We start from the raw sequence: 10,869 nt of genomic DNA, 5'->3' as shown, positions 1-10,869 counted from the left end.
TTTTTAACTCCTTTAAATTTATTGAGACTTGTTTTAGGATTTCACATATGGTCTATCCTAGGGAATATTCCTTCTGCACTTGAGAAGAATATTCTCAAGCTGTTGAGTAGGGAGGGTGTTATATAGATGTCCATTAGCTTTATTTGGTATTCAGATATTCTATTTCTTTTCTGGTCTCTGTCTAGTTATTCTAGCCATTATTAAAAATGAAGTATCTATGTCTCCAACTATTACTATTGAATCACCTATTTCTCCCTTCGATTCTCTTAGTTTTTGCTTCATGCATTTTGGGACTCTCTCATTCAGTACGTAAGTTTTTATATAATATTTAATATGTTTTCTTGATGGGCCAACTCTTTTGTTATTAAAAAAAAAGCCTTCCTTGTCACTAGTAACAGTTTGTCTCAAGGTATATTCCGTCTAATATTAGCATAGCTACTCCAGCTCAGGTAGGCATTTTACAACTCTGACTTAGCCTTCACTTCCTGCTTGCACAGTCTCAAAGTTAGCCAGAGGTAAGAATTTAGGCGCTTCTTAAGGAATTTTCTGGAAATCTATGTATGCGTGTTGCCTTCTAAAGTCCCAGGAACATGTTGGAGGTCTTCAAAGCCCTCTATGGACATCTCGTTCCCCAGATTTCATTTTCAAAATCTTTACTGAGGTCCTTGTTTGCCCCAACTGTTCATCCGTGCGTCAGGCATCTGCAATGATAAATAATTGCTGCTGATTATTCTCAACAAATGCTTTGGGGAAAAGGCTGTTCCACTGGCCAAACTTTGAGTCAGGTCAAATAAAGATAAGCCCCGCCAGTTGAGTTTCTAGGGTACTGCCTAATGGGTCAAATAAAGCTGAGGGATTGGTGTTTAGGGAAGCTCCAAACCCTTTCCCCTCTGGTGGCTTCTAGGCTGCTGGTCGTCATCATGATTGCAGACTTATTTGTTTTCAAGGCTGCTGTGATGGTTGGGAGAGAAGATTTCATAGGGTAAGTTACAACACCACAAAGCTTGCTGTTCTTACAGAGATGCAGCAGTTTTTTTTCTTGAATAAATGCTTTTTGGATTTTTGCAAGCTTTCAGTTTGATTTCCAGAGGTCTGAAAACTGTGATTTTTGACCATTTTTCCAGTGATCCCATCACTTTTATAGAGGAGTGATTTTTTGGAGATCCTTATTCTGCCATTGATGCTGATGTTATATACACATCTAAGTAGGTTATTCCTAGAGGCTTTAGGAGAAAGCCTGTCTCTGAGTGACCATATACCTGGAACATACACCTGGAAGTCTGGTATATATTTCCATATCTCCATTTCCAAATATACTCAAAGATAATGCAAATGACCTCTTGCTGGTGAGAAGAGACACTAAGGGAAATCACTACTGGTTTAACTGGCAATTAAATTATCTTCTTAACTCACTTTGAGTAGGAGTTACTGGGGATACTGGTGGCAGAGATGTGAAAAAGCTGATCTCCAGCTTCGTTCCTGTTCTCCATTTTATAATTTGTCTTCAATGAGAGTCAAAATAGTCTCATTCTAAAAAGTTTGTGATGCCCGTGTTTTTAAGAGTCTGCTGTGGCAAGATGTATGATAACATCTGAAGGTCAAAGTCTAGAGATGAAAGTTGTCTATTATTCAGTCAATTCAAGTTTATAGAAACCAATGTGGACTTCCTTATGGCTTGATGAAGCAGAGAAGAATTTCCACTCGGACGGTGTCTTGCTATTTGAACCCAAGGATCAAGATTAACATCCTCTCTTACTTACATATTCCAGATATTCGTATTTTATTCTCAGACTTTGATAAACCTGGAATGTCACTGCTTTATGGTAACCATTGGGCTTGACTTTACATGGGAATTCAGCTTTTGCAAGTCTAGCCTTCAGTGCCTTTTCTGTCTCTTCTCCTTTTTGAAGAACAATAATTCACTTTGCAAATGAACACAATTTCCCATTTAAAAACCTACCTGAGACAGAGCAGGGACCCCTCTTATGGGCCTGCCAGGCCCCCTAAGGATGGAAATCAAGGAAAACCTTGAGTTCCTTCAGGGGAAGTTCCGGGCACCTGGCTAGCCTTGAAAAATGAATGGGACACCTGACGATAACAATGTGGTCCTGCAAGGGAGCCAGAGCCATCAGGTGTTTGGGTACCCTCTGGAAACTAAGGGATTGCATCTTAACTTACGTTCTTTTTTTTTTTTTTTTTTTTTTTTTTTTTTTTTTTTTTTTTTTTTTTTTTTTTTTTTTTTTTTTTTTTTTGAGACAGAGTCTCACTGTGTTGCCTGGGCTAGAGTGCCATGGCGTCATCCTAGCTCACAGCAACCTCAAACTCCTGGGCTCAAGTGATCCTCCTGCCTCAGCCTCCTGAGTAGCTGGGACTACAGGCATGCGCCACCATGCCCGGCTAATTTTTTCTATATATTTTTAGTTGTCCAATTCATTTCTTTCTATTTTTAGTAGAGACGGGGTCTCGCTCTTGCTCAGGCTGATTTCGAACTCCTGAGCTCAAACAATCCGCCCGCCTCGGCCTCCCAGAGAGCTAGGATTACAGGCGTGAGCCACCGCGCCCGGCCTTAACTTACGTTCTGGAGTTGTTTTTCAGAAACCCCCACCACATGGAAAATGCAGACAAGGGGGAACTAAGAAGTTGAACTCTACTACCATTCTTTGTTCTAAATTTCCCCCTGGGAAGCCTGGCACACTCATCTTAACATTCTTTTCCACTAATCTGAGACTCTCTGAATCCATCTATGTCCCATAGGCCCCTCCCACTTCAGGATATCCCACCTTTTTTGGGCCGTTCTACTGTTTAATCTCCATGTATCGATTACAATTTTGTCTGCCTGAAATGTGTCTCTGCCTTTAAAAACTCTGGCTTGTAAGCCATCAAGGAGTTTGGGTCTTAAGCATTAGCTGCCTGTACTCCTCACATGGTGCCGTGTAACAAAAATGCCTTTTTCTCCTGCTGCAACTCTCAGCTTCAGTGTCTGGCTTTTCTTGGCCTGGTGAGCCGACCCCAGTTTGGTACAGTAAAATAACTATAAAATCAAGAAGAAGAAATATTTTTTTAAGTTCCCTAAATTGGTTTCCTCTGCTGTTTCCCTTAAGCCTTGCTTTATATTGAACAATATGGTAAGCTTTTTCCAAACCAAATTAGGATGATGGATGCAACAATGTATTTTATCCCAGGAGAGTTTAATTCATATGTGGTAGCTTTGAAAAATGTGTTCTTGATACCTTGTAAGCACACCCCAAAGGCCATGCAGACTAGATTGCTAGGCTAACTGAAGGGAAGCCTTTTGGATCCAGTATGCTTCCAGCTTGTTTTGTCTTAAAGTTCAGAATTAACCTGGTGCTTCTGCTGAGCACAAGATCAGAAAATGACCTTGAGGAAAAACAGATCAAGAGTCCAGAACATGCCAGCCACAGACTGCTGATAACAAGATGCATCAGGCAACCTATTGTTTGTTGATAACCATCGAACAAGTCGTGATGGCTTGCACAGAGCTTGCTTTCTGCCACAAACCTCCTTTACCTCTTCCCTTTATAAAGTGCTCAGTAAGCAGAAAAAGATGAGATGGCCTTTGAGCCGACAGTCCGCCATCTCCTCAGGCCACCTGCACTTGAACAAACCAACCACCTTTCCTTCACCAACGCTCACCTCTTGTGCTTGGTTCCAGGGTGGTGGGAAGCCAAACTTGCATTCGGTAACAACCTCTCGATTTAATTATGTAATGAAATAACTTCGTATCTAGGGATCATTTCTTTCAGAAAGCCTTTTTCAATCCTCTTTTCTCAAGCAAATCTTATCTTACCACACACCACTAGAGTCATGTGCTTGTTTTCTCTGTCACTAAGGATGGGAGGTTCTTAAGAACAGGAGCCTTATATTATATTTCACTGTATCTTTAACATCTGTCATATAGCCTGGTGCATATTAGGTGCTGATGAGTGTTGGTTGAACAAATTATTGCAATATATTTAGTAAACATTAATTGAGTGCTTGCCATTTTCCAGCCAAATGTTTTAGTAATAAAGTACAGGGATAGATTTAGATTCCCAGTAATAAAAGAAAATATAAGTACACAATTGACAGAAAGCAATGGAAGATAGTGCTGATTTCTGTGAAAAATGTAAAACAGTGAAATGGGGTAGAGTGTTAAACAAAAGGTGAAAGGGAGAACTATGTTAATCAGGGAGGTTAGGGCCAGCCTCCGTGAGAAAACAAGAGAGGATCTTAGTCAAAATTAATCCTGGCAGGAGGAGAAACAATTGCAAAGGCTCAGAATTGAACCTGTTTTTTTTTTTTTTTTAATCATAACCAACATAGAATTTCTCCCTAGAATTAGAAGAGAGGAGATTGATCCTTAGATTATGCATTTCTTTAATTGTTTTAACTTTTCTGCTGAAAAGCAAGCTCTAAAAGAACAAGATACTTCTCCAAGACAGGAAAATAGCTTTGTTCCTGGAGAATTCTCTTAATTGCCCTGGTAGGAGGTACTGGAAAAAAATATTTACTTGACATTCACTTTGGGGTCACAAAATTAAAACAGCAATTTAACAATACAATCATATTGAATGATCTTCAGAAATTTATTTGGTTCAGTTTTTTTTTAATTTAAGGTTAATTTAGTGGAAGCAGCTTTTATATAATCAGAAATATTTACCCATTTTCATTAATGATATGTGTTCATACTATGAAATATTTTTTGCCTTTTTTTTTTCTCCCAAGTACTCTCTAATTAAGGTTTAGCCAATTTTGTGCATTGAAAAATGTAAAGCTATTCCCTGGGCTGGAATTCCTCTGCGAGAGTGGAAGACAGCATGTTTCTAACTGATGTCAGCATTCAGAATCATGACCAAATAAGACCTTTGAGAGTTCGAGCTCATTTACATTTTATAAAATGCAACTTCCTATTTCTAGAGTATAAAAGGCTTTGAAAGTCAAAAGGAAATGGCTCAAAAGGCATCCAGGACATCAAATAGCTTTAACAAATCCTGCTTGATGAGTTAAGTGTAAAGGAATCACAAACATATGGATTACATTTCCCTTAAAAAACACATAGGCTTAATAGTGAAGAAGAAAAAAGTAGCAGGCCCAGTGTGAGTCAGGTTTTTTCGAACCTAAAGCATTTGGAAAATAGTTCAAGATGGTTAATGAACCCCAAAGTGAGCCCAGTCTGCCCTTCCTACCGTAGGAGGAATGTGCTGGATTTCAATTCAGTGCAAGGGGTTTTTTGCTGGATTACTGACAACTCTCTTTGTCACACAAACAGTACCTCCTAGGGAGAAAGAAAGAAAAAGAAAGAAAGAAAGGGAGAGAGGAGACAGAATGAGAGAGAAAGAGAGAGAGAAAGAAAGAAAGGGTCCAAAGAGCAGGCAGGCTTGGACTTGTCTGAGAAATACAGAATACTTTGGATCCCATTGGCAGAAAGTGCATGTTTCTTGGTCTTAATTCCTGACAGCCTCGGCACTCTGATTCAGTCATTTTCAGTCACTTCTATGGAAAGGTTCATCCTCCCCTTCTTTCCCATGGCCACCACCATCATACCCACTCATCCACCTACCCACCCCCAGAAAGGAAAGTATCGACATTTCTAAAACTGTCCTTTAAGGGATTGTTACAATTTGAGCTCATTTAGGAAATGAGGAGGTTGAATAAATGGCATTCCCAGGCTTCAATTACTGTGTCATTCTTGGTGATACAATGAACCCTTTCACCTAGCATTGTGTCCTAGGAAATTACAGTTCCTGCATTGAATGGACCTGCCGGAGAACAAGCTAGAGCCCAGGCTCCAAGCAGAGGGTCAGTTGCAGATCATTAGTCAGAGGAGATCCGGAGTCCATGAGTCAGGACTTCTCACCGCTGCAGGAAGCAATCTTGACCACTTAGCCGTGGGTCTCTTCAGGCCATCCCTTATGGGGGAGCGACCCCATACTGCAAAAGAATGTCCACACCATGACTGCAGTATTGGGACCCAGATGCCCACAGGGTCGTGCTGCTTCTACAGCTGGAGGGCAATGCCTCTCAAACTCTCAGACAGAACCAGAACTCCTTGGTGATGCAGATTTTAGAGGAAGTGCCTCCAGACAACGCTCTGCTTTCTTCAGCATCTAAAAGGCTTCCTTTTAAGGTTATCATCCACTTTTCCTTTCCACAACCACAATTATAGGGATCCTTATTCCCACACATCATGTGCACACTCTCCAGTTTAATGACTCTAAAGCACTGATCTAATCACATCGCCTCACAGTAATTCCTTCCTTCAAACATTCAGGCATCTACCTATCGATTTCCACAGAAATGGCCAAGTCATTGAAACTGGGGAGAAGCCTTAGCATTTCAATGAAAGAAGACAATTGGAAACCACCTAAAGTGAACAGTTATGCAAGGGAGATACGTTTAGATCCTGAAGTTGATTAGGCCAGGCCAACCTTTACCAGACCTATGCAGGGACTCTGGGAGTCTAGAGAGAATGTAACTGAGTATTCCCTGCCCTTCCTGCGCTGCCTCAACCTTGGAGTCCTGAGGCTTCTAACTTGCAGTCTTTCTGCTTGGAACTCAGCATCTAGGGCCATGGCTTCTTGCAGTGTTTAAGATTATGAAAAATCTTACAGTTCGCTATTAATAAATTCACCTGCCCATCTCAGATCAAGACAGAAGCCTGTCTAGTCATCTAGTCTTTGCTCTCCTCATCCTCATCCTGATCTGTGCTTTCTGTCCTTCGGTGCTGCTTCCACTGACTCCCACTCTTTGAAACCCACCTCCACAACTTTGCGTGCGCTGGGCCCCTGCCTCACCTGCTCTTCCCCGTGCTGCCTGCGACATTTCCTCCCAGTCTCTGTGCACAGAGCCGCTCCTCAACGAGGAGCGTCTTCGCCTCTGCTCACACCCTTCCCTTCAATTTCTCCTGCTGCATATTTCTTTACTAAACTCATCTCCACCTCGCATATGGTGTATAGGTCAACCACCTCTTATCCTAAATGCACCAATCCAAAAGTCCTTATAACAAAAGTTCTCTCTCTCTTTCTCTTTTTGTAAGTTTGTCACCAAAACTCATTGTCAGCAAAACCAATGAACTGATGATGTGTGACCCCTTTGAACATCTGATAAAGACTAAGTTTATCACATTTAACCTATGGAGATAATGTGCAGTTTCCAAATATACAGTTAATGGTCTATATTACCTTTCTTCAATCAGCAAAACACCAAGAGGATTGTGGCTGTGCATGTGTGTGTGTGTATGATTTTATGTGTTTATTTTCTATCTCCCTCCAACTAGAACGGAAACTTCATGGGTACTGTGAATTAGTCTATCTTGTTTACTTCTGTATCCCCAGCTTCTAGAATAGTAAGCCCTCAAAAAATATATTTCTTGAATGAATAAATAAAATCCATTCTTCGATAAATGTTCTTACACCTTTAACATCCTTAACCTTTCTACCCTGTATTTCTCCACCTCCCTGTGGGAACTAAGACTTGGATCCTCTGAGAGTCTGCAGGTTCTCCTGCAGCTCTCCTAGATCCATGAGTTTGCCTGTCTTGGGTAAAACCCTTTTTCCTTTGAAGGTCCTGCCATTTGGCTTCCCACCCCCATGTACTGCTCTCATCAGTCAACTGTCTCCCCTCTTCATTCATCAGGGACTTTGGCAGAGACTTTCAGGCTTCTCTCCACCCCAGTTCTGATCTCCACTCTGCGAGGTTTCCATAGGCACACAGATGACACCTCTAGCGGGCTGTCCTCTTGGTTCCTCAACATTCTTGGCGCTCCAGGTCCCTTTCTCTGCACACGTCCTTAGCTCCTCGTTCCCGTAGTCAAACGTACTCTCATTACGTTAAACTATCTCATGTCTCCGCCCACAGCCTCCTACACTTTCAGCTCCCTCCCTCAGGCACCCCCTCTTTCCCTGTACTGTAATTCCCCTCCACGAAAGCTCCAACCCCTTGAGCCCTCACTTATCCCCATCACTAAGCCCCTCCCTCTTTCTTTCTTTCCCTATGCACCTTGACATTCATGAGCCCAGAGTCGTCTTTGTCAGTAACTTGACCCCCCGTTATTTTAATTCCTTCCTGTTCCAGCCACCGAGATAAATCAAAATATGTCCACCTTTCCCCCTGCCTGGAAAAAAAATCACAGTCTTACAGATTGATACCTCAAAAACACCTAACCTCTAACCTCAAACCCCTAACCTCAAGGCATGCCTGATGCTGTCCAGCTATCTTTTCAATGTCCAGCCCTCTTTCTCCAAAAGAACTATTTAAGACCTTCTTAAACTCCACAGTGTTTTAACCCTGTCATTTTCCCCAAACACTGCATATAAATGTACCTACCTATTTCACAGAGATTACAGCCAGCAAATGGGAGCTCTTGACTTCCTTCTAGATGTACAAACTAACCTGGACTAACCTTCACCAAACTAACCTTCACTCCATTCCAAAGGAAGAGATTCCCCTCCACTTGCATTCTAAAATTCCATGCCTTGCTCAACCTTTGCTTGTTCTCATGGGCTAGGCTTTCTTGACTGATTGCTTCATTTCTCTTCCAGGTCATCAACTTCTCCGTACACACTGGCTCCTTTTCAAAAGCACTTAAACATGGTCAAGCCAGGAACAGTGGCTCATGCCTATAGTCCCAGGTACACGGGAGGCCGAGGCGGGAGAATCACTTGAGTCCAGGAGTTTGAGACCAACCTGGGCAACATAGTGCGGAGATCCCATCTTTACAAAAAAATAGAAAAAATTAGCTGGGCATGATGGCACGCGTCTGTAGTCTCAGCTACTCAGGAGGCTGAGGCAGGAGTATCGCTTGAGCCCAGGAGACGAAGGTTGCAGTGAGCTATGATCAATCAGGCTACTGCACTCCAGCCTGGACAACAGAGCAAGACTCTGTCTTTAAAACAAAACCAAACCAAACCATGGTTAAGCCTTTCCCATCCAAGACAAAACAAACACTCCTTCAGACTCACATCTGCTGCTGTCCACCCTATTGCCTCCCCACCTTCACTGGTAGATGTCCGTAAAAGAGTGTCTAGACTTCTAGTATCTACCCCTTCTCTTCCCATGGACTACCTCTTCCTCTTAGAGCTCTCTTCCCTTCCAATCCCTGCCTTTGTCACCTCCTTCTCAGTTTGTCCACTCAGTGCCCTCTGCAGCTGCCCTTCTCTGTCCCTGCTCATCTTCTTGATGATGGTGTACCTCAGAACACCATCATATGAGCGATATATCTGTTTGCATCCCACCAACCATCTCAGGGCCACCTTGATGATTCAAAAATACCTCTCTTACTTATATAGAGCTCATTACAATGAACATTTTCTAAATGGCAGGCACTATGTTAAGCAGCCAGGATACAAAGATGAAGAAAACACATTCACTGTCCTCAGAAAGCTCACAGTCTAGTGAAAGAGGCAACAATGTACACACTGAATTAATGTATCTATCATATGGTAACAGAGTGACTTCTCAGCCTCTAAAATTGTAGGGTAATTATGCAAATTAACCAATTTTATTGCCACATTTCAATGACTCAATTTACAAAATAAGCTTTTATAAAGTTTCTCAGGGATATGATTCAAATAAAAAATGATCCCTGTCTCCAAAAGTTATTCCTATTTTTAGCCTATTGAGTTAGTGAAAAAAACAATTTATTTCATATATGACTAAAAAAATCACCATATATACTCCTAAATTTAACAGTCTACTTTTCAAAATTTATAATTTTTATCAAATATTTTGCCTTTCTACTTTGCAATCAGAATCAGATGATGAGACAAATTTAGAAGCTAGCTGGCTGGCAAACTAATCGATTAATCTATTTCCTAGATTTGCAAGCTTATAAGAATTCTGACATGCCATAACATATGTATCCAATCATAACTAAATCAGCCCATGGATAAATAGCAGTGTGTGTTGAGAATAGGACTGAGTGTTGTTACAAATCATATTCCTGAGAAAACTTCACATTTTTTTTCCTGAAGAAATCAAGTGAGTGAAATACAAAAAGGAGAATATTTACAGACTTAAGCACTAATGTTTAATGTTTATTAGGGAATTCCTTTCTAATGTTATCATAAACTAGCTCTAAGCAGGTCATCAAGCTAAACTTTCAGATTTGCCATTTTTATGTCTTTGAAATAATGTTTTCCTTAAATAGGATCATCAATTCACTCACTCTTAGAGCAAAGAGATTTAGTTTTAGTGTCAAACATATGGTGTCCACTTGAAGGACAGAGGCCCAGAGCCCCAAGTGTGCCTGGAGGAGAACAGCCCAGACGACTTTCTCCAAGATGTAGTTGAGTAGGTCTTTCAAAGCAGTTCTCCTGGTCTCGGTATGTTTCCTCCACACATACACTTCCATGCATTCTACAGTATATGAAAGATTAGTATCATGGCTTTTATCTAAAAACATGTTTTAGGCTTTATGAATTACCTATTAAACATGTAAGCAATGCTAATACAGTTGAAAGAAAATGATCTTTTATTGCACTCAACTATAGATCCATAAAATAATAAATACAAATATTGGATAACTCTTACGGTGTGCTAGGTGATAGGCAGATACATAGATAAAATAGGTATGTAATATATCAATATGTATCCATATATAAATGGATACATATATGTACAAATGAATACACACATATGTATATACCTACATATCCCCATTTTAAAGATGAGGACACTAAGGTACAGAGAGACTAACAAACTTGCTCAGAGTTATACTGCTGGTGATTGTGGTGCTGGGATTTAAAACTAGGCTTCCTGATTTCAGAATCCATACTTCATGACCTAACGCCTTTCTTCTTCTACAAGTGTCCATTTTCCTTGAATATATAAGCAAATACAATATCTCTTAAGTTTTATGCTTCTTGGAAG

At 40.8% G+C, this 10,869-nt stretch overlaps 1 pseudogene; it reads right to left on the bottom strand.

Moving 5' to 3' along the window:
• LOC105824693 overlaps nt 1-10,869 on the bottom strand; it is a 99,155-nt pseudogene that overhangs the window by 24,360 nt on the left and 63,926 nt on the right.

Source organism: Propithecus coquereli, unplaced genomic scaffold (genome assembly GCF_000956105.1).
Source record: "Propithecus coquereli isolate 6110/MARCELLA unplaced genomic scaffold, Pcoq_1.0 Scaffold76, whole genome shotgun sequence".
Taxonomy (NCBI): domain Eukaryota; kingdom Metazoa; phylum Chordata; class Mammalia; order Primates; family Indriidae; genus Propithecus; species Propithecus coquereli.
This window is presented reverse-complemented; position numbering and strand designations above follow the sequence as displayed.